Here is a 26,209-nt window from a genome sequence, read left to right on the forward strand (position 1 = left end):
ATGCTTAGAAAGATAAGATGTCAGTTTGAAAAAAGATCCTATCAGAGCCATGCAAATTCTGCTAAAATTGAAGCAGGAACAAACGTCAAATTTATGATGAAGTTTGGGTGGAAGAATGGTGAAATCAGTGATGCTTTATGAAAAGTTTATGGGGACAATGACCCAAATCAATCAACAGCTTACAAATGGAGAGCTCATTTTAAGAAGGGATGAGATGACGTTGAAGATGAAGCTCACAGTGACAGACCTTCCACATCAATTTGCAAGGAAAAAATTCATCTTGTTTGTGTCAGTCCTCTTCAGGCCTGACCGATTAACAGCAGAAACAATAACACCACAGACATCTCAATTGGTTCTGCTTACACAATTTTGACTGAAAAATTAAAGTTGAGCAAACTTTCCATTTGATGGGTGCTAATACTTTTGTGTCCAGATCAATTGAAGACACGAGTGAGAACTTTCAAAGGAAATTTTAAACAAGTGGGATCGAGATCCTGGGGCACTTCTTTGAACAATGATTAATACCTTTTTATTATAGGTTAGTATTTCATTGGATGGATACATCACAATTTGCTTATCCATTTGTTTCATGATGAACTTAGGTTGTTTTCAGCTTTTAGCTATGATGAATAAAGCTGTTATGAACATACATATTTTTGTGTGAAAATGTGTTTGCATTTCTTGTGGGTAATTACTTAGATGTGGAATTGTTGGGTCGTATGGTGAGTGTATGTTTAACTTTATAAGAAATGGTCCGAGTATTTTAAAAAAGGGTTGCATCATTTTCAGCTTCCACCAGCAATGTATGAGAGTTGCTCATCGATACTTGTTATTGTCAGTCTTTTAAATCCTAGCCATTTTAGTGGGTGTGTAGTGGTATTAGACTGTGGTTTTATGTTGCAGTTTTCTGTTGACTAATTATGATGAGCATCTTTTCGTGTGTTTGTCAGAGATTTGTATAATTTTTGTGATGTGACTATTCAAATATTTTGCCCATTAAGAATTGGATTGATTGTCTTCTCAGTATTCAGTTGTTAAGAGCTTAAAAAATATATATTCTGAATAAAAGTTTTTTCAGTCATATGTATTACAAATATTTTTCTGCCTGTCTGTGGCTTTTCTCCTAGTCTGCCCTCTGTATCCACATGTTCCACATTTGTGGATTATTCTTTTCAAAGTCCTACTTTGGGTTTCATTGATTTTTCTCTATTGTTTCTCCCATTTCTGTGTGATTGACTTCTGTACACATATTTATTATTCTGCCCTTTGTAGTTTGGGCTTAATCTGTTCTTCCTTTTTATTTTTTGGGGGTTTGCTTTGCTTCTACTTTTAAAAAACTTTTATTTTAGGTTCGGTGGGTACACGTGCAGGTTTGTTACATGAATATATTATATGTTGCTGAGGTTTGGGTTACGAATGATCCCATCACCCGGGTAGTGAGCATAGTACTTGATAGTTTTTGAACCCTCATCTACCTCTGACCCTCCCCATTCTAGCAGCCCCCAGTGTCTATTGTTTCTATCTCTGTATCTGAGTGTACTCAGTGTTTAACTCCTACTTGTAAGTGAGAATGTGCAGTATTTGGTTGTCTGTTTCTGCACTAGTTTACTTATGATAATAGCCTCTGGCTGCCTCCATGTTGCTGCAAAGAACATGATTTTGTTATTTCTCATGTTTGTGTAGTATTCTATTTGTATATATACCACATTTTCTTTATCCAGTCTACTGTTGATGGGCATTTTGGTTGATACTATCTGTCTGCTGTTACGAATGGTTCCATGAAGAACATACGAGTGCAGGTATCTTTTAAATAGAATGATTTATTTTTCTTTGGGTATATACCCAGTAATGGGATTGCTGGGTTGAATGGCAGTTCTGTTTGTAGTTCTTTGAGAAATCTTCAAATTGCTTTCCACAGTGGCAGAACTAATTTACATTCCCACCAGCAGTGCATAAGTGTTCCCATTTCTCCATAACTTTGTCAACATCTGACTTTTTAATATTAGCTATTCTGACTGGTGTGAGATGGTATCTCATTGTGGTTTTGATTTGCATTTCTCTGATAATTAGAGATGCTGAGCATTTTAAAATATATTTGTTGGCTGCATGTGTGCCTTTTTTGAAAAGTGTCTGTTCATGTCCTTTACCCATTTTTTCATAGTGTTATTTGTTTTTTTGCTTGATGCATTAAGTTCCTTACAGATTCTGAATGTTGACCTTTGTCAGATGCATAGTTTGCAGATATTTTCTCCCATTCTGTAGGTTGCCTGTTGACTCTGTTGATAGTTTTTTTTGCTGTGCAGAAGCTCTTTAGTTTAATTAGGCCCCATGTCAATTTTCATTTTTATTTCAATTGCTTTTGGGGACTTAGTCATAAATTCTTTGCCAAGACTAGTGTCCAGAATGGTATTTCCTAGGTTTTCTTCTAGGATTTTCAGAGTTTTAGGTCTTAAATTTAAGTCTTTATTTTGGGTTGATTTTTGTATAAGGTGAAAGTAGGGGTCCAGTTTCAATCTTCTGTGTATGGCTAGCCAGTAATCCCAGCACCATTTATTGAATAGAGAGTCCCTTCCTCGTTGCTTGTTTTTGTTGGCTTTGGTGATGATCAGATGGTTGTAGGTGTGCAGCTTTATTTCTAAGTTTTCTATGCAGTTTATTTGGTCTGTGGGCTCTGTTTTTGTATTAAATACCAAGACTATGCTGTTTTGGTTACTGTAGCATTGTAGTATAGCTTGAAGTTGGGTAGTATGATGTCTTTGGCTGTGTTCTATTTGCTTAGGATTGCTTAAATTTTAAAGTAGTTTTTTCTAATTCTGTGAAAAATGACATTGGTAGTTTGATATGAATAGTATTAAATCAGTAAATTGCTTTGGGTAGTATGGCCATTTTAACAATGTTGATTCTTCCTGTCCATAAGCATGGAATATTTCTCTATTTATTTTTGTCACCTCAGATTTCTTTCAGCAGTTTTTGTAATTCTCATTGTAGAGAGCTTTCCTTGGTTAGCAGTATTTCTTGGTATTTTATTCTTTTTGTGGCTATTTTTAATGGGATTGGACTCTTGATTTGGCTCTTGGATTTAACATTATTGTTGAGTAGAAATATTACTATTTTTTGTACATTGATTTTATATCCTGAAACCTTATTGAACTAATATTCAGTTCTAGGACCCTTTTGGCAGAGTCTCCAGGGTTTTCTAAGTATAGAATTCTATTATCTGTGAAGAGAGATAATTTAGCTTTTTCTCTTCCTGTTTGGATGCCTTTTCTTTCTTTTTTTCTTTTTTTTCCTGATTGCTCTGGCTTCCAGGACTTCCAGTACTACGTTGAATAGACGTGGTGAGAGTGGACATCTTCGTCATTCCCCACTTCTCAAGGGGAATGCTTCCAGCTTCCAGCTTTTGCCCATTTAGTATAATGTTTGTTGTGGGTTTGTTATAGATGGCTCTTATTATTTTGAACTGTGTTTCTTTGATGCCTCATTTGTTGTGCATTTTTAAAATAAAGGATGCTGAATTTTACTGAAAGTCTCTTCTGCATCTGTTGAGATGACCATATGCTTTTTGTTTTTAATTCTGTTTATGTGGTGAGTCACATTTATTGATTTGCATATGTTGAACTAACCTTGCATTTCAGAAATAAAGTCTACTTGATCATGGTGAATTAACTTTTTGATGTGCTACTGAATATGATTTGCTAGTATTTTGTTGAAGATTTTTGCATCTATGTTTATCAGGGAGATTGGCCTGAAGTTTTTTTTGCTTGCGTTTCTTCATGATTTTGGTATCAGGCTGATGCTGGTTTCATAGAATGAGTTAGAGGGGAGTGCCTCCTCTTCAATTTTTTAGAATAATTTCAGTAGGACTGATACTAGCTCTTCTTTATACATTTGGTAGAATTCAGCTGTGAATTTTTCTGGTTTAGGTTTTTTTTTTTTTTTTGGTTGGTAGACTTTTATATTATTGATTTAATTTTTGAACTGATTACTGTTCTGTTCAGGGTTTCAATCTTGGGGAGGTTGTGTGTTCAGGAATTTATCTATTTCTTCTGGGTTTTCTAGTTTGTGTAATAGCGTAGGTGTTTGTAACAGCCTCTGAGGACTTTTTATATTTCTGTAGGGTCTTTTGTAATGTCACCTTTGTCATTTATGTTTGTGTTTATGTGGATCTTTTCTCTTGTTTTCTTCATTGATCTAGATTTCAGTCTTTTAATCTTGCTTATTCTTTCAAAGAGTTAACTTTTGATTTCAGTGACCTTCGTATGGATTTTTGCACCTCAGTTTCATTCAGTTCTGCTCTGATTTTGGCTGTTTCTTTTCTTAAGCTAGCTTTGTGATTGGTTTGCTCTTATTTTTCTAGTTCCTCTAGGTGTGATGTTAGGTTATTAATTTGAGATCTTCCTACTTTCTCGATGTAAGCATTTTGTGCTATAAGCTTTCCTCTTAACATGCTTTAACTGTGTCCCAATGATTTTGGTATGTTGTGTCTGTGTTTTCATTAGTTTCAAAATTTTTTCTGATTTCTGCCTGATATAGTTTGGATATGTGGCCTTGCCCATATCTCATGTTGAAATGTAATTCCCAATGTTGGAGGTGGGGCCTTTGGGAGGTGATTGGATCATAAGGGTGGATTTCTCATGAATGGTTTAACACCATCCCCTTGATGCTGTCCTCATGATAGTAAGTGCTTGTGAGATCTGGTTGTTTCAAAGTGTGTGACACCTCCTCCCACCCGCACCCTTGCTCCTGCTTTTACCATGTAAGGTGCTCGCTCCTCTTTTGCCTTCCACCAAGAGTAAAATCTCTTTAAGTCCTCCCCAGAAGCAGATGCCATTGTGCTTCCTGTACATCCTGCAGAATCATTAGACAAATAAACTGCTTTTCTGTATAAATTACTCAGTCACAGGTATTTCTTTGTAGCAATGCATGAATGAACTAATATACTGCCTTAATTTTGTTCTTTATCCAAAAGTCATTCAGGAACAAGTTGTTTAATTTCCATGTAATTGTATGATTTTGAGAGATCTTGTTGGTATTACTTCCTTTTTTTATTGCACTATGATCTGAGAGTATGGTTGGTATAATTTTTTTTTTTTTTAATTTCTTGAGACTTGCTTTGTGGCCAAGCATGTGATTGGTTTTAGAGTATGTGCCATGTGCAGATTAGAGGAATGTATATTCTGTTGTTGTTGGGTGGAGTATTCTGTAGAAGTCTATTAGGTCCAATTGGTCAGATGTCAGGTTTAAGTCTAGAATATTTTTGTTAGTTTTCTGTCTTGATGATCTGCTTACCACTGTCAGTGGGCTGAAGTCTCTCATTATTCTTGTGTGGTTATCTAAGTTTCTTCTAAGAACTTGTTTTATGAATCTGGGAGCTTCAATGTTGGGTGCATATATACTTAAAATAGTTAAGTCTTCTTGTTGAATTGAACTCTTTATCATTATGTAATGCCTTCCTTTATCGTTTTTGATTGTTTTTTATTTAAAGTCTGTTTTATCTGATATAAGAATAGCAACCCCTGCTCTTTTTTTGTTTTCTTTTTGCATGATAGACCTTTCTTCATCCCTTTACTTTAAGCCTATGAGTGTGACATGTGAGGTAGATCTCTTGAAGACAGTAGACAGTTGGGTCTTGCTTCCTTATCTAACTTGCCACTTTATGCTTTTTAAGTGGGGCATTTAGCCCATTTACATTCAAGGTTAATATTGATGTGTGAGAGTGTCATCATGTTGTTAGATGGTTGTTATGCAGACTTGATTTTGTAGTTGCTTTATAGTGTCAGTGCGCCTTGTACTTGAGTGTGTTTTTGTGGTGGCAGATATCTTCATGATATTTTTAAGGTAATTTGATTATAATGTTCCTTATCAGGTTTTATTTATTTTTATTCTGCTTGTGGTTCATTAAGATTCTTGGGTCTGTAGGCTTGTAATTTTCATAATATTTGGAAAGTGTTGAATCATTATTTCCTCAATTTTTTTTTTAGCCTCAAATATATCTCCTCTCCTTTGGGAACTCATTTACACTTCTGTTGGATTTCTTGATATTGTCCTATAGCTCACCAAGGTTTTGTTTTATCTATCTTTGTACTTAGGTTTAGGTGGTTTCTATTGCATATCTTTTTGTTTTTATTATTACACTTTAAGTTCTAGGGTACATGTGCATAACATGCAGGTTTGTTACATATGTATACTTGTGCCATGTTGATGTGCTGCACCCATCAACTCGTCAGCACCCATCAACTCATCCTTTACATTCGGTATAACTCCCAGTGAAATCCCTCCCCCCTCCCCCTCCCCATAATAGGCCCCGGTGTGTGATGTTCCACTTCCCGAGTCCAGGTGATCTCATTGTTCAGTTCCCACCTATGAGTGAGAACATGTGGTGTTTGGTTTTCTGTTCTTGTGATAGTTTGCTGAGAATGATGGTTTCCAGCTGCATCCATGTCCATACAAAGGACACAAACTCATCCTTTTTGATGGCTGCATAGTATTCCATAGTGTATATGTGCCACATTTTCTTAATCCAGTCTGTCACCGATGGACATTTGGGTTGATTCCAAGTCTTTGCTATTGTGAATAGTGCCGCAATAAACATACGTGTGCATGTGTCTTTATAGCAGCACGATTTATAATCTTTTGGGTATATACCCAGTAATGGGATGGCTGGGTCATATGGTACTTCTAGTTCTAGATCCTTGAGGAATCGCCATACTGTTTTCCATAATGGTTGAACTAGTTTACAATCCCACCAACAGTGTAAAAGTGTTCCTATTTCTCCACATCCTCTCCAGCACCTGTTGTTTCCTGACTTTTTAATGATTGCCATTCTAACTGGTGTGAGATGGTATCTCATTGTGGTTTTGATTTGCATTTCTCTGATGGCCAGTGATGATGAGCATTTTTTCATGTGTCTGCTGGCTGTACACATGTCTTCTTTTGAGAAATGTCTGTTTATATCTCTTGCCCACTTTTTGATGGGGTTGTTTTTTTCTTGTAAATTTGTTTGAGTTCTTTGTGTGTTCTGGATATTAGCCCTTTGTCAGATGAGTAGATTGCAAAAATTTTCTCCCATTCTGTAGGTTGCCTGTTCACTCTGATGGTAGTTTCTTTTGCTGTGCAGAAGCTCTTTAGTTTAATTAGATCCTATTTGTCCATTTTGGCTTTTGTTGCCATTGCTTTTGGTGTTTTAGACATGAAGTCCTTGCCCATGCCTATGTCCTGAATGGTATTACCTAGGTTTTCTTCTAGGGTTTTTATGGTATTAGGTCTAACATTTAAGTCTCTAATCCATCTTGAATTAATTTTCGTATAAGGGGTAAGGAAAGGATCCAGTTTCAGCTTTCTTCTTATGGCTAGCCAATTTTCCCAGCACCATTTATTAAATAGGGAATCCTTTCCCCATTTCTTGTTTTTCTCAGGTTTGTCAAAGATCAGATGGCTGTAGAGGTGTGGTATTATTTCTGAGGACTCTGTTCTATTCCGTTGGTCTATATCTCTGTTTTGGTACCAGTACCATGCTGTTTTGGTTACTGTAGCCTTGTAGTATAGTTTGAAGTCAGGTAGTGTGATGCCTCCAGCTTTGTTCTCTTGGCTTAGGATTGTCTTGGCAATGCGGGCTCTTTTTTGGTTCCATATGAACTTTATAGCAGTTTTTTCCAATTCTATGAAGAAACTCATTGGTAGCTTGATGGGGATGTCATTGGATCTATAAATTACCTTGGGCATTATGCCCATTTTCACAATATTGATTCTTCCTATCCATGAGCATGGTGTGTTCTTCCATTTGTTTGTGTCCTCTTTGATTTCACTGAGCAGTGATTTGTAGTTCTCCTTGAAGAGGTCCTTTACATCCCTTGTAAGTTGGATTCCTAGGTATTTTATTCTCTTTGAAGCACTTGTGAATGGAAATTCATTCATGATTTGGCTCTCTGTTTGTCGGCTACTGGTGTATAAGAATGCTTGTGATTTTTGCACATTAATTTTGTATCCTGAGAGTTTGCTGATGTTTCTTATCAGCTTAAGGAGATTTTGGGCTGAGATGATTGGGTTTTCTAAATATACAATCATGTCATCTGCAAAGAGGGACAATTTGACTTCTTCTTTTCCTAACTGAATACCCTTGATTTCTTTCTCTTGCCTGATGGCCCTAGCCAGAACTTCCAACACTATGTTGAATAGGAGTGGTGAGAGAGGGCATCCCTGTCTTGTCCCAGTTTTCAAAGGGAATGCTTCCAGTTTTTTCCCATTCAGTATGATATTGGCTGTGGGTTTGTCATAAATAGCTCTTATGATTTTGAGATACATTCCATCAATATGGAATTTATTGAGCGTTTTTAGCATGAAGGGCTGTTGAATTTTGTCAAAGGCATTTTCTGCATCTATTGAGATAATCATGTGGTTTTTGTATTTGGTTCTGTTATATGCTGGATTACGTTTATTGATTTGCGTATGTTGAACCAGCCTTGCATCCCAGGGATGAAGCCCACTTGATCATGGTGGATAAGCTTTTTGATGTGCTGCTGGATCCGGTTTGCCAGTATTTTATTGAGGATTTTTGCATCGATGTTCATCAGGGATATTGGTCTAAAATTCTCTTTTTTTGTTGTGTCTCTGCCAGGCTTTGGTATCAGGATGATGTTGGCCTCATAAAATGAGTTATGGAGGAATCCCTCTTTTTCTATTGATTGGAATAGTTTCAGAAGGAATGGTACCAGCTCCTCCTTGTACGTTTGGTAGAATTCAGCTGTGAATCTATCTGGTCCTGGACGTTTTTTGGTTGGTAGGCTATTAATTATTGCCTCAATTTCAGAGCCTGCTATTGGTCTATTCAGACTTCCTGGTTTAGTCTTGGGAGAGTGTAAGTGTCCTGGAAATTATCCATTTCTTCTAGATTTTATAGTTTATTTGCACAGAGGTGTTTATAGTATTCTCTGATGGTAGTTTGTATTTCTGTGGGGTTGGTGGTGATATCCCCTTTATCATTTTTTATTGCGTCTATTTGATTCTTCTCTCTTTTCTTCTTTATTAGTCTTGCTAGTGGTCTGTCAATTTTGTTGATCTTTTCAAAAAACCAACTCCTGGATTCATTGATTTTTTTGGAGGGTTCTTTGTGTCTCTATCTCCTTCAGTTCTGCTCTGATCTTAGTTATTTCTTGCCTTCTGCTAGCTTTTGAATGTGTTTGCTCTTGCTTCTCTAGTTCTTTTAATTGTGATGTTAGAGTGTCAATTTTAGATCTTTCCAGCTTTCTCTTGTGGGCATTTAGTGCTATAAATTTCCCTCTACACACTGCTTTATATGTGTCCCAGAGATTCTGGTATGTTGTGTCTTTGTTCTCAATGGTTTCAAAGAACATCTTTATTTCTGCTTTCATTTCGTTATGTCCCAGTAGTCATTCAGGAGCAGGTTGTTCAGTTTCCATGTAGTTGAGCAGTTTTGATTGAGTTTCTTAGTCCTGAGTTCTAGTTTGATTGCACTGTGGTCTGAGATACAGTTTGTTATAATTTCTGTTCTTGTACATTTGCTGAGGAGTGCTTTACTTCCAATTATGTGGTCAATTTTGGAATAAGTGCGATGTGGTGCCGAGAAGAATGTATATTCTGTTGACTTCGGGGTGGAGAGTTCTGTAGATGTCTATTAGGTCCGGTTGCTGCAGAGATGAGTTCAATTCCTGGATAGCCTTGTTAACTTTCTCTCTCGTTGATCTGTCTAATGTTGACAGTGGGGTGTTGAAGTCTCCCATTATTATTGTATGGGAGTCTAAGTCTCTTTGTAAGCCTCTAAGACTTGCTTGATGAATCTGGGTGCTCCTGTATTGTGTGCATATATATTTAGGATAGTTAGCTCTTCCTGTTGAATTGATCCCTTTACCATTATGTAATGGCTTTCTTTGTCTCTTTTGATCTTTGATGGTTTAAAGTCTGTTTTATCAGAGACTAGGATTGCAACCCCTGCTTTTTTTTGTTCTCTATTTGCTTGGTAGATCTTCCTCCATCCCTTTTTTTTGAGCCTATGTATGTCTCTGCATGTGAGATGGGTCTCCTGAATACAGCAAACTGATGGGTCTTGACTGTATCCAGTTTGCCAATCTATGTCTTTTAATTGGACCATTTAGTCCATTTACATTTAAGGTTAATATTATGTGTGAACTTTATCCTGTCATTATGATATTAACTGGTTATTTTGCTCATTAGTTGATGCAGTTTCTTCCTAGCCTCGATGGTCTTTACATTTTGGCATGTTTTTGCAATGGCTGGTACCGGTTGTTCCTTTCCGTGTTTAGTGCTTCCTTCAGGGTCTCTTGTAAGGCAGGCCTGGTGGTGACAAAATCTCTAAGCATTTGCTTATCTGTAAAGGATTTTATTTCTCCTTCACTTATGAAACTTAGTTTGAAATTCTGGGTTGAAAATTCTTTTCTTTAAGAATGTTGAATATTGGCCTCCACTCTCTTCTGGCTTGTAGAGCTTCTGCCAAGAGATCTGCTGTTAGTCTGATGGGCTTCCCTTTGTGGGTAACCCGACCTTTCTCTCTCGCTGCCCTTAACAGATTTTCCTTCATTTCAACTTTCGTGAATCTGACAATTATGTGTCTTGGAGTTGCTCTTCTTGAGGAGTATCTTTGTGGCGTTCTCTGTATTTCCTGAATTTGAATGTTGGCCTGCCTTACTAGGTTGGGGAAGTTCTCCTGGATGATATCCTACAGAGTGGTTTCTAACTTGGTTCCATTTCCCCCCCCACTTTCAGGCACTCCAATCAGACGTAGATTTGGTCTTTTTACATAATCCCATACTTCTTGAAGGCTTTGTTCATTTCGTTTTCCTCTTTTTTCTTTAGACTTCTCTTCTCGCTTCATTTCATTCATTTGATCCTCAGTCGCTGATACTCTCTCTTCCAGTTGATCGAGTCGGTTACTGAAGCTTGTGCATTTGTCGTGTATTTCTCGTGTCATGGTTTTTATCTCTGTCAGTTCGTTTATGGCCTTCTCTGCATTGATCATTCTAGTTATCCATTCTTCCATTCTTTTTTCAAGATTTTTAGTTTATTTGCGCTGGGTACATAATTTGTCTTTTAGCTCTGAGAAGTTTGATGGACTGAAGCCTTCTTCTCTCAACTTGTCAAAGTCATTCTTTGTCCAGCTTTGATCCATTGCTGGTGATGAGCTGCATTCCTCTGGATGGGGAGATGCGCTCTTATTTTTTGAATTTCCAGCTTTTCTGCCCTGCTTTTTCCCCATCTTTGTGGTTTTATCTGCCTTTGGTCTTTGATGATGGTGACGTACTGATGGGGTTTTGGTGTGGGTGTCCTTCCTGTTTGTTAGTTTTCCTTCTAACAGTCAGGACCCTCAGCTGTAGGTCTGTTGGAGATTGCTTGAGGTCCACTCCAGACCTTGTTTGCCTGGGTATCAGCAGCGGAGGCTGCAGAAGATAGAATATTGTTGAACAGCGAGTGTACCTGTCTGATTCTTGCTTTGGAAGCTTTATCTCAGGCGTGTACCCCACTGTGTGAGGTGTGGGGTGTCGGACTGCACCTAGTGGCGGATGTCTCCCAGTTAGGCTCCTCAGGGGTCAGGGACCCACTTGAGCAGGCAATCTGTCCGTTCTCAGATCTCAACCTTCGTGTTGGGAGATCCACTGCTCTCTTCAAAGCTGTCAGACAGGGTCGTTTTCGTCTGCAGAGTTTTCTGGCGCTTCTTTTTTGTTTATTTATTTAGCTGTGCCCTGTCCCCAGAGGTGGAGTCTACAGAAACAGGCAGGACTCCTTGAGCTGCTATGGGCTCCACCCAGTTTGAGCTTCCCAGCGGCTTTGTTTACCTACTTAAGCCTTAGCAATGGCAGGCGCCCCTCCCTCAGCCTTGCTGCTGCCTTGCAGTTAGTTTGCTAAGACCCTTGGTAAAGCGCAGTATTGGGGTGGGAGTTACCTGATTTTCCAGGTCTTGTGTGTCTCAGTTTCCCTGGCTAAGAAAAGAGATTCCCTTCCCCCTTGTGCTTACCAGGTGAGGCGGTGCCTCGCCCTGCTTCAGCTCTTGCTGGTCGGGCTGCAGCAGCTGACCAGCACCGATTGTCCGGCTCTCCCTAGTGAGATGAACCTGGTAACTCAGTTGAAAATGCAGAAATCACCCGTCTTCTGTGTTGCTGGCGCTGGGAGCTGGAGACTGGAGCTGTTCTTATTCGGCCATCTTGCTCCGCCCCCCTCTATTGCATATCTTAAACCTCACTTATGTATTCTTCTGCAGTTTCTTATTTACTGTTAATGTCGTTCACTGAAATTTTCAATTCAGATACTGCTTTTTTCAGTTGTTGAATTCTCATTAATTTTTTTAATCTTCTATTTTTACTCTTATTATGTTCATTTACACACTTGAACTTATTGTTTGTTAATTTCACCATTAGTGTCATTTCTTGGCTGATTTTACTGACTTTTCCCCCGTGCTGGCTATGAGTCACATTTCCCTAATATTTGCATGTCTAGTAATTTTAAAAAGTAATTTTTATTATATGCTGGACATTGTGATTGTTACATTGCTGAATGTTTAGATTTGGTTGTCTTTCTTTAAAGAGTGTTGGGAAAATTCTGGGAAGCAGTTAAATTACTTGTGCACCGGTTTATTCATTTTAAAATTGTTTTTAAACTTTGGGGGAATTTAAGGTACCACTCATTAACTGAAAAATTCCCCACCCCTTGACCCCTCACTAATGTGAGCTCTGCATCTCTTACATTTCTGTATAAATCTTAAACTTGGGGCTCTCCTGTAATTTTTGGCCTCACATTTTGCCATCTGCGTAGATGATTTAGTGTTTATCAGTTGACTCAAGGGTACCACATTACATATTTTTAGAGTTTTAGAGCCTTTTCTATGCATAGTTTCCTTTTCTCCAACACTGTGCCTTGAAAAACCTAATAACTTCATCCTCCCTGTTCCCCTCAACTCTCAGAGCTCCTTTCTGTCTCTTAAACTCAGTGAGACAATTGGTCTCTGGTTGGGTTCTCTTTCTCTGCACTGTAGTCTGGAAATTCCCTTAGGTGGAAATCAATAGTAGACATAGGGGTCTCTTAGTTTATTTTCTTTCTCTTAAAAATTCCATTTACGTGCTGTGTACAATTTCTTAAAACATACTTTTATATTTTTTTCTAGTTTTACAAAGAAAAAGGAGAAAGTATGGTTTCAGTTATTCCATCATGTCAAGTGGCAGTCCTGATTGCTAGTGTTTTTGTTATTGTTTAGTTTTAAAGATTCTGCAATTTCTGTTATGATTTTATTTTAACCCATGAATTATTCACAATTGTATTCTACAATTTTCAAAATATATGAGAGTTTTAATTTTTTTGTATTTATTTTGAACTTAGTTTTATTGTACCCTGTGAATATGTTCTAATATAACATCAAATAACTGAAATTTGTTGGATTTGACTTATTGCTATCTTACAAACATGTCATGTGTATATGAGAGAAAAGGGTATTTTTTAATTATTGAGAACCATTTCTACGTATGTTCATTAAATCAATCGTATTGCATTTAAACTTTTTATATCTTTGCTAATTTTTTGTTTACTTGGCTATTTATTTATTCATTTTTGAGATGGGGTCTGGCTCTGTTGCCCAGGCTGGAATGTAGTGGCACCATCTCAGCTCACTGCAACCTCTGCCTCCCAGGCTCAAGCAGTCCTCTCACTTCAGCCTCCCAAGTAACTGGGGCTTCAGGTGCATGCCACTACGCCCAGTGTAGGGATGGGGTTTCGCCATGTTGCCCAGGCTGGCCTCAAACTCCTGAGATCAAGTGATCCACCCACCTTGGCCTCCCAAAGTGCTGGGATTTGGGATTAAAGGTGTGAGCCACCATGTACTTGGCTATTTATTGAGAGATACATGTTGAAATCTAATACCGGATGGTGAAGTTGTTAACTTCTCTTTATAGTTCTATAAAGTTTTTTCTTTATGTATTTGGAAACTTTAAAAATATTGAATACACATTACACATAGTAAAATGCACAAATCTTAAATGTCTAGTTCAAAGAATTTTTACACATGTGTACATATACACACCCCACTGTGTAACTGCCTCATGAAGATGTAGAATATTTCTTGAGCTGCAGACATCTCCTTTGTATCTACTTTCTGTAAATATCCACTCAAAGGAAGCCACTGTTCAAATCTGTATCAATATTGATAAATTTTGTGTGGTTTTGAACTTTATATAATTAGAAACGTAAATTTTTTTTTTTTTTTTTTTTTTTTTTTTTTTTTTTTTTTTTTTTTTTACTCAGCATTATGGTTTACGTTTTATCTGTGTTGTTTTCTGTATCCATAGATTTGTTTTTTTTTATTGTTCTGAAGAATTCCATTGTGTGAATTTTTCTCTGTTCTATTATTGACGATCATTTCAGTTGTTTCCAGTTTAGGGGTATAATAAATAACCTTTCTGAGAGCATTCTTGTACATGTCTTCGATGGGTACCATAAACATTTACATTTATTGATAAATGCCCAGTAGTATAATTGCTAAATCATAGAGTAAGCATCTTACTTTTGCTTTAATAGATATCACTGAACACTTTTGTAAAATAATGGTACCAATTTACTCTTATATCATTACTGTATGAGAATTCCAGTTGCTCCACATGCTGTCAACACTTGGCATTGTCAATATTTTAATTTTGGTAATTCTGGTGGGTGGGTAGTAGTTATCCCATTGTGGTTTTTAAAAATTATTTATTTTATTTTATTTTCGAGTCAAGCTCTTGCTTTGTCATCTAGGTTGGAGTGCAGTGGCACAATTACTGCTCACTGCAGCCTCAAACTCCTTGGTTCAAATGATCCTCCTGCCTTAGCCTCCCAAGTAGCTGGGACTACAAGTGCATACCACCATGCCTGGCTAATTAAACATTTTTTTTTTTTTTTTTTTGTGGAGACAGGGTCTGGCTGTGTTGCCCAGACTGGTCTTGAACTCCTGGCCTCAAGTAATCCTCTTGCCTCCACCCCAAAAGTGTTGGGAGTATAGGCATGAGTTGCTGTGCCCAGCTCATTGTAGTTTTTAAGTTTGCATTTCTCTGATGACTATGGATGCTGGGCACATTTTAATATATTTATTAGTTATTTCAGTGTCCTTTTTATTAAATGACTGGATTTTGGCTTTTGTGTCCTTTGGATTTTTTTCTGTTTTCCATACCAATTTATAAAATGTTGAAGATATATTCTAAATAATAATTCTTTGTTAGATATATATATTGAAAATGCCTTATTTTTGTGTTTCTTGCATTTTCATTATCTTAATAGTGTCTTTTGATCAACACATGCTTGATTTTAAGAAAGTCCAATATATTAATGTTTTATGGTTAGTGCTTTTTGTGTCCTGTTTAAGGAATCTTTGTCTCTCCCAAGTTCAGAAAGAGATTCCTCTCTTTTTTTTCTGTTAGAATATTTATTGTTTTAACTTTTACATTTAGGTCTACTGTTCATTTGGAATAAGTTTTTGCATGTAGCATAGATTGAGTCTAAGGTTAATTTCAAAAATGGATATCCACTGATTTCATCACTATCTATTGAACTGATTGTACTTTCCTGACTGAATTAGTGTCTTTGACACAAATCAGGTGACTGTATATGTGTAGGTATATTTCTTGCTTAATAGCAATTCTGTATCATTGCTCCATTCTTGTGCCAATATTACACAGTATCTTAATTTCTTCAGTTTCATAATGGTTCAAAGTCAGACAGTGTACGTCTGCCAGTTTTGTTCTTCTGTTAGATTGTCTTGGCTTTTCTAGGTCTCTTGCATTTCCTTATACATTTTAGAATTCGCTTGTAAATTTACAAAACAAAATAAAACAAACCTTAGCTGGGATCTTAAATTGGGATTGAACTGAGTCTATAGAACTATATGGGGTGAAATGACATTGTAACAATTTTGAGTTTTGTAATTCATGAGCATATTATACTCTTCTATTTACAAGTTTTCTTTAATTCTCTTGTTATTTTCTGAAGATACTTCGTTAGGTGTAAAAAAGTTAATTAAAAAAATCTTCCAGATAAACTGAATATTTTAACTTTTCTGTGTCTTTTCATATTGGTCAGGGGTCAGCAAACTGTATTGTAAAGTGTCAAAGTAAGTACTGTCAAGTTTGCAGGCCATACAGTCTCTGTTGAAATTAAAGGGCATACCGCAAAGATATGGCAGGTTCAGTTTCAGACTATAGCAACAAGGACAGTCACATGCATTTTTCTGGTTTCCCAGTGCATATAAAAATTATATGTATACTGTACTGTAGCCTACTGTGTACAATAGCATTGTGTCTAAAAATAATGTACACAGCTTAATTTAAAAATACTTTATTGCTAAAAATGTGATCACTTGAGCCTTCAGCAATTTGTAATCTTTTTGCGGTAGAGAAACTTGCCTGGATGTTGATGGCTACTGACTGATCAGGGTGGTGGTTGCTGAATGTTGTGGTGGCAGTGACACTTTCTTAAGACAACAATAAATTTGCTGAACTGATTGACTTTCCTTTCATGAAAAATTTCTCTGTGGCACGAAATGCTGTTTGATTGCATTTTACCCAAGTAGAACTTCTTTCAAAATTGGAATCAATCCTCTCAAACCTTGCTGCTGTTTTACCAACTAAGTTTATTGAATATTCAAAATCCTTTGTGTCATTTCAACAATGTTCACAGCATCTTCACCAGAAATAGATCGCATCTCAAACAACCACTTTATTTGCTCATTCATAGGAAACAACTCTTTATCCATTCAAATTTTAGCATATAATTGCAGCAATTGAGTCATATGTTTAGGATCCACTTCGAATTCTATCTCTGTTGCTATTTCTGCCACATCTGTAATACTTCCTCCGGTGAAGTCTTGAACCCTTCCCAGTCATTCATAAGGGTTGACATTAAGTTCTTTCAAACTCCTGTTAATGTTGATATTTTAACCTCCAAACAAGAATCAAAATGTTCTCAATGGTGTCTAGAATAGTGAATCATTTCCAGAAAGTTTTCAATGGATTTTGCCCACATTCATTAGAGGAATCATTACTTATAGCAGATATAGCCTGACAAAGTGCATTTCTTTAATGGGACTTGAAAGTCAAAATTACTCCTTGATCCATGGGCTGCGGAATACATGTTGTGTTAGCAGGCATGAAAATGACATTTATCTTCTTGTGTATCTCCATCAGATATCTTGGGTGATCAGGTGCATTGTTAATGAGCAGTAATGTTTCGAAAGGACTCTTTTTCTGAGGAGTAGGTGTTAGTAGTGGACTTAAAGATAATCAGTAAACCATGCTTCAAATGAATGTGCTGTAATCCAGCCTTTGTTATTCCATTTATAGAGCACATGGAGAGTAGATTTATACTTAAGGGCCCTAGGATTTTCAGAATGATAAATGAGCATTGGCTTCAACTTAAAGTCATCAGCTACATTAGCCCTTAACAAAAAGTCAGCCCATCTTTGGAAGCTTTGAAGCCAGACACTGACTTCTCTCTGGCTATGAAAGTTCTAGATGGCATCTCCTTCTAGTAGAAGGCAGTTTCATCTACACTGAAAAAACTGTTGTGTAGTAGAGCCACCTTTATCAATTGTCTTACCTAGACCTTCTGGATAACTTGCTGCAGCTTCTACATCAGCACTTGCTGCTTCACCTTGCACTTTTTTTTTTTTTTTTTTTTTTTTTTTTTTTTTTGAGACAGAGTCTCGCTCTGTAGCCCAGGCTGGAGTGCAGTGGCCGGATCTCAGCTCACTGCAAGCTCCGCCTCCCGGGTTCACGCCATTCTCTGGCCTCAGCCTCCCGAGTAGCTGGGACTACAGGCGCCCGCCACCTCGCCCGGCTAGTTTTTTTTTTTTTGTATTTCTTAGTAGAGACGGGGTTTCACCATGTTAGCCAGGATGGTCTCGATCTCCTGACCTCGTGATCCACCCGTCTCGGCCTCCCAAAGTGCTGGGATTACAGGCTTGAGCCACCGCGCCCGGCCCACCTTGCACTTTTATGTGATGAAGAGTCTTCCTTCATTAAACCTCATGAACCTCAAAGGCCTGTTTTATTCGGGATCTAGCTACTTTACAGTGAGAGAGTCCTTCAGAGTATGTATCCCACCACATAGGCTAAAGTGGAGGTCTTCAGGAACCATGTTCAGTTGAACTCAGTGCCTGTCACAATGATTCATTGAATGAGTAACTTACCTTTGACATAGGTGAAGAAGGTAGCTGTCAGTATAGCATGCAATGATAGATCTGGGACAGAATTGGTGCTGAAAAATACTTCCACATTGCTCCCAGTTGATGCCTGCATCCCTTTCTAAATGAGCTTCTTTTAAGTTAAAGCAGATATTATTTAATACATGGAAATGCCTGCCAGGTTGGTCTTTGTAGGTAACATGTAAAAATTGTCATCAGTCATTTATCATTTATACCTTAGTAAGAATTTATTATATAAACCAAATGAAAGAGTCATCACATGTTTAAGCTAAAGAAACCTTAGACTTTATACATTTAAAAATGTAGGCCTGGAAAGGTGGTGCACGCCTGTAATCCCAGCATTCTGGAAGGCCAAGGTGGGTGAATCACAAGGTCAGGAATTCAAAATCAGCCTGACCAACATGGTGAAACCCCATCTCTATTAAAAATACAAAAATTAGCCAGGCATGGAGGCATGTGCCTGTAATCCCAGCTACTCAGGAGGCTAAGGCAGGAGAATCGCTTGAACCTGGGAGGTGGAGGTTGCAGTGAGCTGAGATCCCGCCACTGCACTCCAGCCTGGGCGACAAAGCGGGACTCTGTCTCAAAAAAAAAAAAAAAATTTAGACTGTGAAATTTAACATATTCTATCCATATTACTCATAGACAGTGAGTTTAAATGTCTGATATAAGATCCTATAACAAACTCTACAACCACCAAGGAAACACAGATTTTTATTTCATTTTTTATTGATACATAATAATTGTGCATACTTATGGGGTGAGTGTGATATTTTGGTACATGTATGCAATGTGTAATGATCAGATCAGGGTAATTAGAATATCCATCACCTCAAACATTTATCGTTTCTTTGTTTGGGAACATCCTAAATTTTCTCTTCTATTTTAAAATATACAATAAATTCTTATTAACTATAGTCACTCTACTAACAAACACTAGAACTTACTTCTTCTATCTAACTATATTTTTGTACCCATCAGCCAACATCTCTTTACCAGCCTCACCATGCTTCCCAGTTTCTGGTAATCATTCTACTCTACCTCCATAAGATCAACTTTGAAAAACCAGGTTTTTTGATAAGAAGTTTGTGTAGAGGTTGTGCATAAAAAGACTGGGAGTTGGACGCACCTGGCTTTGCCAGTTAGTGATGTGTGACTGGGCAAATTCTTATTCTCTCTGTGGCTTAGTTCATTTTTCACTGAAATAGATAATGTTAGTATGTCCCTCATAGGATTGGTTGTGAGTATTAAATGAGATAATGTATATAAAGCATTTAGCAAATGTCTCATGCATAATGAGTTCAATACATGTTGGCTGAAGATTTGATTACTCCATCCTTCTAGCTGTAGCAGCAAGCCAACACAGAGGAGAACCTTGATCTTGAGAACATTGATCACCTTGAGCCATTAGAAAACTATCTAAATGTTATCTTAAAAAATAGAGCCATTATAGCTTTCTTATGTAAGCATATTTCAATAATAATATATATTTTTCCAATTTAAAGGGATATTCAATAGCTTCCTGAGAAATGCAGTCATACATTAGTGGTTATTCACTTTCTGATGATGACATCTAAATGAAATATGTAGTGCACATATCATTCTGCCTAATTCCCATGTTCTTGTTCTCATCTTGAGGATGAATATATTAAAGCTTAGATTCATGGAACAACTAAAAAGCCAGGATGCTATACTAAACATCTTTACTAAGTTTGTTAAGCATGGGCTCTCTCCATTTAGAGTACATATAATATAATCTTCTATATCTGAATTCTTCCATATATTAAAATCACTCTGGGCAAAAAAATTCCTTTTTAGTTTCTTTTTTGTTACTTTTCTTTCACGTCAGATGGGTAATGTGCCAACGAACTTTGTGTGAGATGTGCCTCCCTCAAACTGTTCTAACAATGCACATCTCACGTATTAGTGTGAAAACCCAATTATCACGCTTATGAACCACAACGAGATCGCAAAAAATATGTCCCCATTTTTTTGAGACTCAACACTGATTTTATCTCTTGACTTTAAAGCCTCTTTTTCAGTATTTCAAGTTTTGAGATTATGTAAGGACTAGTAATACTTAAATCTAGCAACTGAGAAGTACCCTTACAAATTGGAAAGTAGGTTATTGACTGAGAGTTTAAATAATAAAATCCATGTATAATGAAGGAGATGAGTCATCTCTAACAGGCTTAGAGATTATTAATAATCTTTAAACTTCTGACTCATGATTTTTGAAATTCCCCAAAGACCAGTCAATGAGATCTGGGCATAATCTCAGTGAGACAGAATTAGAATGTGATTTTAACATAGTAAGTGGAAATAATCAATTGCATTATATTACTTTAAAATAAGGTATTGGAAGCAGACAAGCGTCCATAGTGAAAGCTAAAGATGAGGGCCGGAGAGAAAACATTCAAATGTTTATTCAGTCTTATCCAAGGAATAAAAACTAACTTCTTGTTAGGTAGTGATTCATTACCAGGACTCACAACAATGATTCAATGAGGAGGGACCATTAAGACTAATTATTGTGTTTTGTCTTCATGTTCTCCATCCATCCATTCATCCACCCATGCCCCCACCCATTTATTTGACAAATATTTATTGAATCTCTATCATCTACCAACTACTAGTTAGATTATGAACACATGAAAATGAAGGACAGAGACCTTGAACTCAGGGAACTCATAACCTAAAGGAGAAACCAGAAAGACACATCAACCATGATTAGTGTAATTGGTAAAATGGTACAAAGAGGAATGGTATCCAGCCTCCCTTGAGGGGCTGGAGGGAAGAGTAGGCAAGAAGAGAGGAAAAGTAGAGGTGGGAGACAGTGGTGGTTAGGTTATAGTGACGGACATTATGAAAACAGTATATGGGGAGGACATGGGGAGGACATCACTAGTTTAAATTTGGAAGGATGTGTGGAAGTTTGGTATGCAGAGAAAGGGAGAAAAGACATCCTAGGTGGGGCACTGTGTATAAAACAGAGGAAAGACTGAAAAAGTGAGGCATTTTCTGAGAAGACCAAGAAGTTTGCAAAGAGATGAGGCTACAGTTTGGCAGAAGGCAGTTTATAAGGGGCCTCACAGATAATGGAAAATATTTTATAATTATTCTAAAATAATGGAGAATAATTAAATGATGTTGAGTGAGATTATTATGGATTTGTGTTTTGTTTTTACTCATTATTGGTATTGCACTAAATGTCAAGGGTGTTAGAAAGGAGACTCAGGGAAACCTGAAAAAAGGTAGTAGCACTGGGAAATGAGAGAAGGAATGGGTATGACAAATACTTAGGTGACAGGATTTATCTAGATTCATGGTTAATTTTTTGGAGTGTAGGTAAGGAAGGGAAGGCAATTAGGATGATTGCCAAGTTTCTGATTTGAATACAAATTGGCTGGTGCTACATTTTCTATTATTGTTAGGAAACACAGAGGAGCAGATAATGATGAAGACATGGTGAGCTCAATTTTGGACCATGATATTTGAGTTTGGCTACTCAAGTGGAGCTTACCAGCGGCAGTTGGATGTGTGAAGCTGCAGTTTGGGAGTGAGATCTGGGTTGCATATTTAAATTGGGGTTTTTAACAACATAAAGACAGAATTGAAGCCATGGATAAGAACGAGGACTGAACGACAGAGACTTGAGTAAATTAACATTTAGGGAGAGGAAAAGTAAAGGGAACTCAGAATGTCCAAAGAACTAGAAGAACCAGGTGAGAGTATGGGCTTAAACCATGGAAAGAGAGTTCTGTAAAGAAAAGTGAACAAGAGCATTTAATGTCACGAAAAGATCAAAAGAAAGATGAGAAATGTAGATGTTCATTTGATTTTGAAATGTAGGGGTGCTCTTAGTCACCATTAAGTCATTTTTATACAAAATATGAGTTGCGATTATGACCTTCAATGTCCTATGGGAAACTAGCTTGCCAACTTTAAAAAAATCACTTAGTAGTAATTGAGTCAGTGGCCAGGAGAAATGAGATCTTCCGGCAGTAACAATGGACATATGCTCACTGGACAAGTACGGCAGCTACTGTGTTTCTTGTGGGCTAGTAAAAGTTTTAGATTTTACATGTTTGGATTACAAATATGTTGTTCCTCAAGATATTTTTGTTGACAAGCAATTCGACCCATTTGTGTGCAGCCGCTGTGGTTGATCTGACATTCTTATAGGGCTCTTACAGGGAATTCTGCCCTTATCTTCTTTGTTGATTAATTGGCTAAATCATATCATCATATCAATTTATTTCAAGAATGCTTCTGATAGCTGGAACACGTGCTCTGGAAGTCTCCTCCGCTTGCTGTGCCTCCCATTCCTTTAATTAATTTTGAAACATCATTTGTGTGGAAAGAAGGTCATTCCATATTTATATAATCACTTATATGCTAGCTGTGCTCTTAGATGATATTTGATTTGTTAAGATGTAAAGTGTAATTTTTTGAAGACTTTACTTTCCAGTGAAAGTTTCATTGAGCTCTGCCTCATAGATATAAAGGCTTTTCATGCTGATGCTGGGAATGGCATAAATGATGGTGGTAGGGTTACTTAATAGAGACAATAACAAATGTTGTTAGAGTAGTCCATCCCAGCTGGAACCTGAAATGAATGGGCTTGGGAGAAGAAGAAAAAATATTTCTTGTCTGTTTCAGGGAGGGTGGAGATAACCAGAAATGCATCATTTTGAAGGAACAATCAGGAGAGTGTAAGAGATACATAAAGTCATTCATTCATTAAAAAATTAATTGAACACCTACTCTATACCAAGCATTGTGCAAAGTGCTGGCCATGTAGTAATTAACAAGATAAACAAGATCTCTGGATGCACAAAATGGGAGAATGTAGTATATTTTTAATTTCAAGACGTGAAATTGAATTGAAGTAAAAGTTGTCAGAAAAGGCCGGGAAAAATGACAGTAAGACTTGGGATCTCCTATTTAAATGATCTGAGAGCATTTGGATACCATTCTTCTTAGATGAGCAAATCTCATTGTTTGTTGAATTTAGGCCTGACACAAGAAGGATTTGGACCTACACTAAAGTTTTACACTCCCTGGGATTCTTCGTGGTGTCATTCTTCCCTTAGTGTAATCCTCTCTCCTTTAACTGTCATGCTATTTCTGCCAGGAACCTTTCTGTAGGAACCTTGGCAATATAAACACAATGGTTAAAAACACGAGTTTTGTAATTAGACTGACCAGGACTCTGGTTTGTCATTGATGAACAATGTATAACCATACTTACTTCATTGGGCTTCTATGAGATTAAGTGAAATGAATACCCAAAGCTTTTAGCACCCAATGTGCCTGATACATTGTAAGTGTCCATCATTATTAGCATTGCCCTGGATTCTAATAGTGACCCCAGAGATAGTGCTAATGCAGAACTGATAGCAATAAGAGACTAATCCACCTGTGTACTAGCCACCCTTGTGAGTCACACCTGGTAATTACTATTATATATTAAGTACTTATTATGTCCCAGCTTTATGCTAACTTACACATGAGTTGACAGTATCTATTCCTCCTTATCACTCTTCTCCTCTCATTTTTTTGTTCTTACTGTTAAAGTTCTGAGGACACCCTAGAAATAGGGCATCCCCCAAAATTGGGGTCAATATGTTAGAAAAGCTACACAGGTCACAGCAGAACTCTAATCTCTCAGACTCCCAAGTTTAAGACTGCACTTTCCGCCGGGCGCGGTGGCTCACGCCTGTAATCCCAGCACTTTGGGAGGCCGAGGCGGGCGGATCACGAGGTCAGGAGATCGAGAACATCCTGCCTAAACACGGTGAAACCCCGTCTCTACTAAAAATACAAAAAAAATTAGCCGGGCGTGGTGGCGGGCGCCTGTAGTCCCAGCTACTCGGGAGGCTGAGGCAGGAGAATGGCGTGAACCCGGGAGGCGGAGCTTGCAGTGAGCCTAGATTAGGCCACTGCACTCCAGCCTGGGCGACAGAGCGAGACAAAAAAAAAAAAAAAAAAAAAATGACTGCACTTTCCGTCAATGCTGTGTTAAGGTCTCTTTCTTTATTTTCCTGGCCAAGTCATCAGAAGCTGGTTGAAGAGAACAGATCTTGAATAGTTACCTTCATGACAAATAATAACAGTTACACACTTTCCCATGGTCTTCACCCCAGACAGGTTTCTGTCTCCTCACTGTGGAAGGTGGTAGGGTGAATACCATGAAACCACGTGCTGCTTTCTTTTTTACCACTGGCAGAGTTTCACCCTGGTTGAATGGGTTCAAAGAGAAGGTTTCACTCTAACTGCTGGCCTTACAGACACCTGGAACGTCTGAAGCATTATTATTATGGCTGACTTGTTCTGAAGAACTCAGGCTTTTCTCACTTTTAGAAAGTGTAATTTTGTGTACTTGTTTGAAAGGAAGAGAAATTACTGCCCTCAGAAATGAAAATTCTATCACAGCATTACTGTTAGTTAGATATCATATGTATATCGAGCTGCAGATAATAAAGCAGCTGTGTTGAGCCCCCTGTGATGGCTGAAGAGCCTGGTTCTTGGGTTAAAGAGGACAGACACAGGCAAGTTCTCCTCATCATTCTACCTGTGATTCTCCCAGTGGCCTGTTCTAATCTCCCTTTCTAAAATTCAGGCCAATGGTAATTTTCTTATCAATAGTACTTAGTCAAATTTCTTGCAAATTTGAAATGTCAAATAGAAAACTCCCACGAAGTTGAGCTCGTAAATTAATCATGGTTACAGGAGCTAACCAGCAATGCCACTGGGCTAGACTTCAGCTCCTTTCCTGTGGCCCTAACCTCCAACTCAGTGACTCCTTTCTCTACTCATTCTCTCTGCTGCTGTTTAGGTTAGGCTCATTCACTCCCAGCTTAGTGTGCTTTTCCCTTGGACAAGATGACAGAAAGTTGACCCGCCATCATAGTGTTTGAGTCCTTTCCAATCATGGGAAACTGGGAACGACTGTGTATACTCTTAAACTGTGTGGTAGAGATGGAGAGGAGAAGGAAGAGGATAGTTGAGTCTGAAGCCTATAGCTTAGAGAGTGTCTTCCTGGTGAAAAATTGCACTCACTGGGCAGTGGCGTTACAGAAACAGGCTTAATTTAGATTAATCTTTCTGTAAATCTTTACTGAGAATTGTTTCGTAAAACAATGTCACTGGACTTCTCTGTTGTGTGTCTCTCTTTTGCATAAGTTTAACATAGTTATCTTTAGTTTTTCATTCTTAGGTATGATGTTGGTTGTCGATACTGATATTCTTTTTCATGTTAAGGAAATATCTATTACACATTTTTAAAGAGTTCTTTTAACTAAAGCAATGGTTTTCAATTTAGTTGAATTTCTTTTTCACGACAACCAGTTAAAAAGCTTTTATTGTTTTTCTTATTTAATATAATGTCACTCATACCAACCACACTATTGGGAGGTTTTAAAGGGCTAAATACGTTAAGCTACTTGAATAGTGTCATATAGTGTTAGCTGTTATTATGATACATGATGTGGTATCTTATCTTAATAAATTACAGATAACCCATTCGTACATTCCTGGGGTTAAACCCCAAAGCCTCTGTCAACCTGGGCTGGTGACTGATGTGTGTCCCATGGTGGGGGAACTCTAAACATTGTAAACACCTTTTTTTCTCCAGGAGTTCCATGTTTTCCCTTGGGATTATAATTGTGTAAAAGCCAGGCATTAACTTCCCTCTCTCCCAGCAAACACTGGTAATAAGAGATCTGCAAGTGCTTACAAATGGAACAGAAGCGGTCTCACCTGCTGTTGGTCAGATTATTTTGAATGGTCAGCAGAGTGTTGTAATAATAAAAATATGGAAACGAGAGGTGGATTTGTTCAGAGGCAATTCACCTTGGTGTTTTTACACATCTTATGACAGCTTTAGTTCTAGACTGGCTTTTCCAGGATGTTTGTGTAGCACACAGGCTTGGGAGCTAGAGATGGTCTCTCTCTCCAGGTCAGACAGTAGATTTGTTTCCTGAAAAAGATAATATAGTTTCTCTCTGTGGAGCAAAGTTT

The 26,209-nt window shown here is 37.6% G+C and overlaps 1 protein-coding gene and 1 pseudogene across 1 annotated transcript in view; one reads left to right on the plus strand and one right to left on the minus strand.

Annotated features, from left to right (window-relative positions):
- Nucleotides 1-26,209, plus strand: part of TNFSF4 (TNF superfamily member 4) — a 218,402-nt gene that overhangs the window by 98,239 nt on the left and 93,954 nt on the right. The window lies entirely within an intron of this gene.
- LOC126945692 (uncharacterized) lies at nucleotides 20,028-20,152 on the minus strand (annotated as a pseudogene).

The sequence above is a fragment of the Macaca thibetana genome, chromosome 1, assembly GCF_024542745.1.
Source record: "Macaca thibetana thibetana isolate TM-01 chromosome 1, ASM2454274v1, whole genome shotgun sequence".
In the NCBI taxonomy this organism is placed as follows: Eukaryota; Metazoa; Chordata; class Mammalia; order Primates; family Cercopithecidae; genus Macaca; species Macaca thibetana.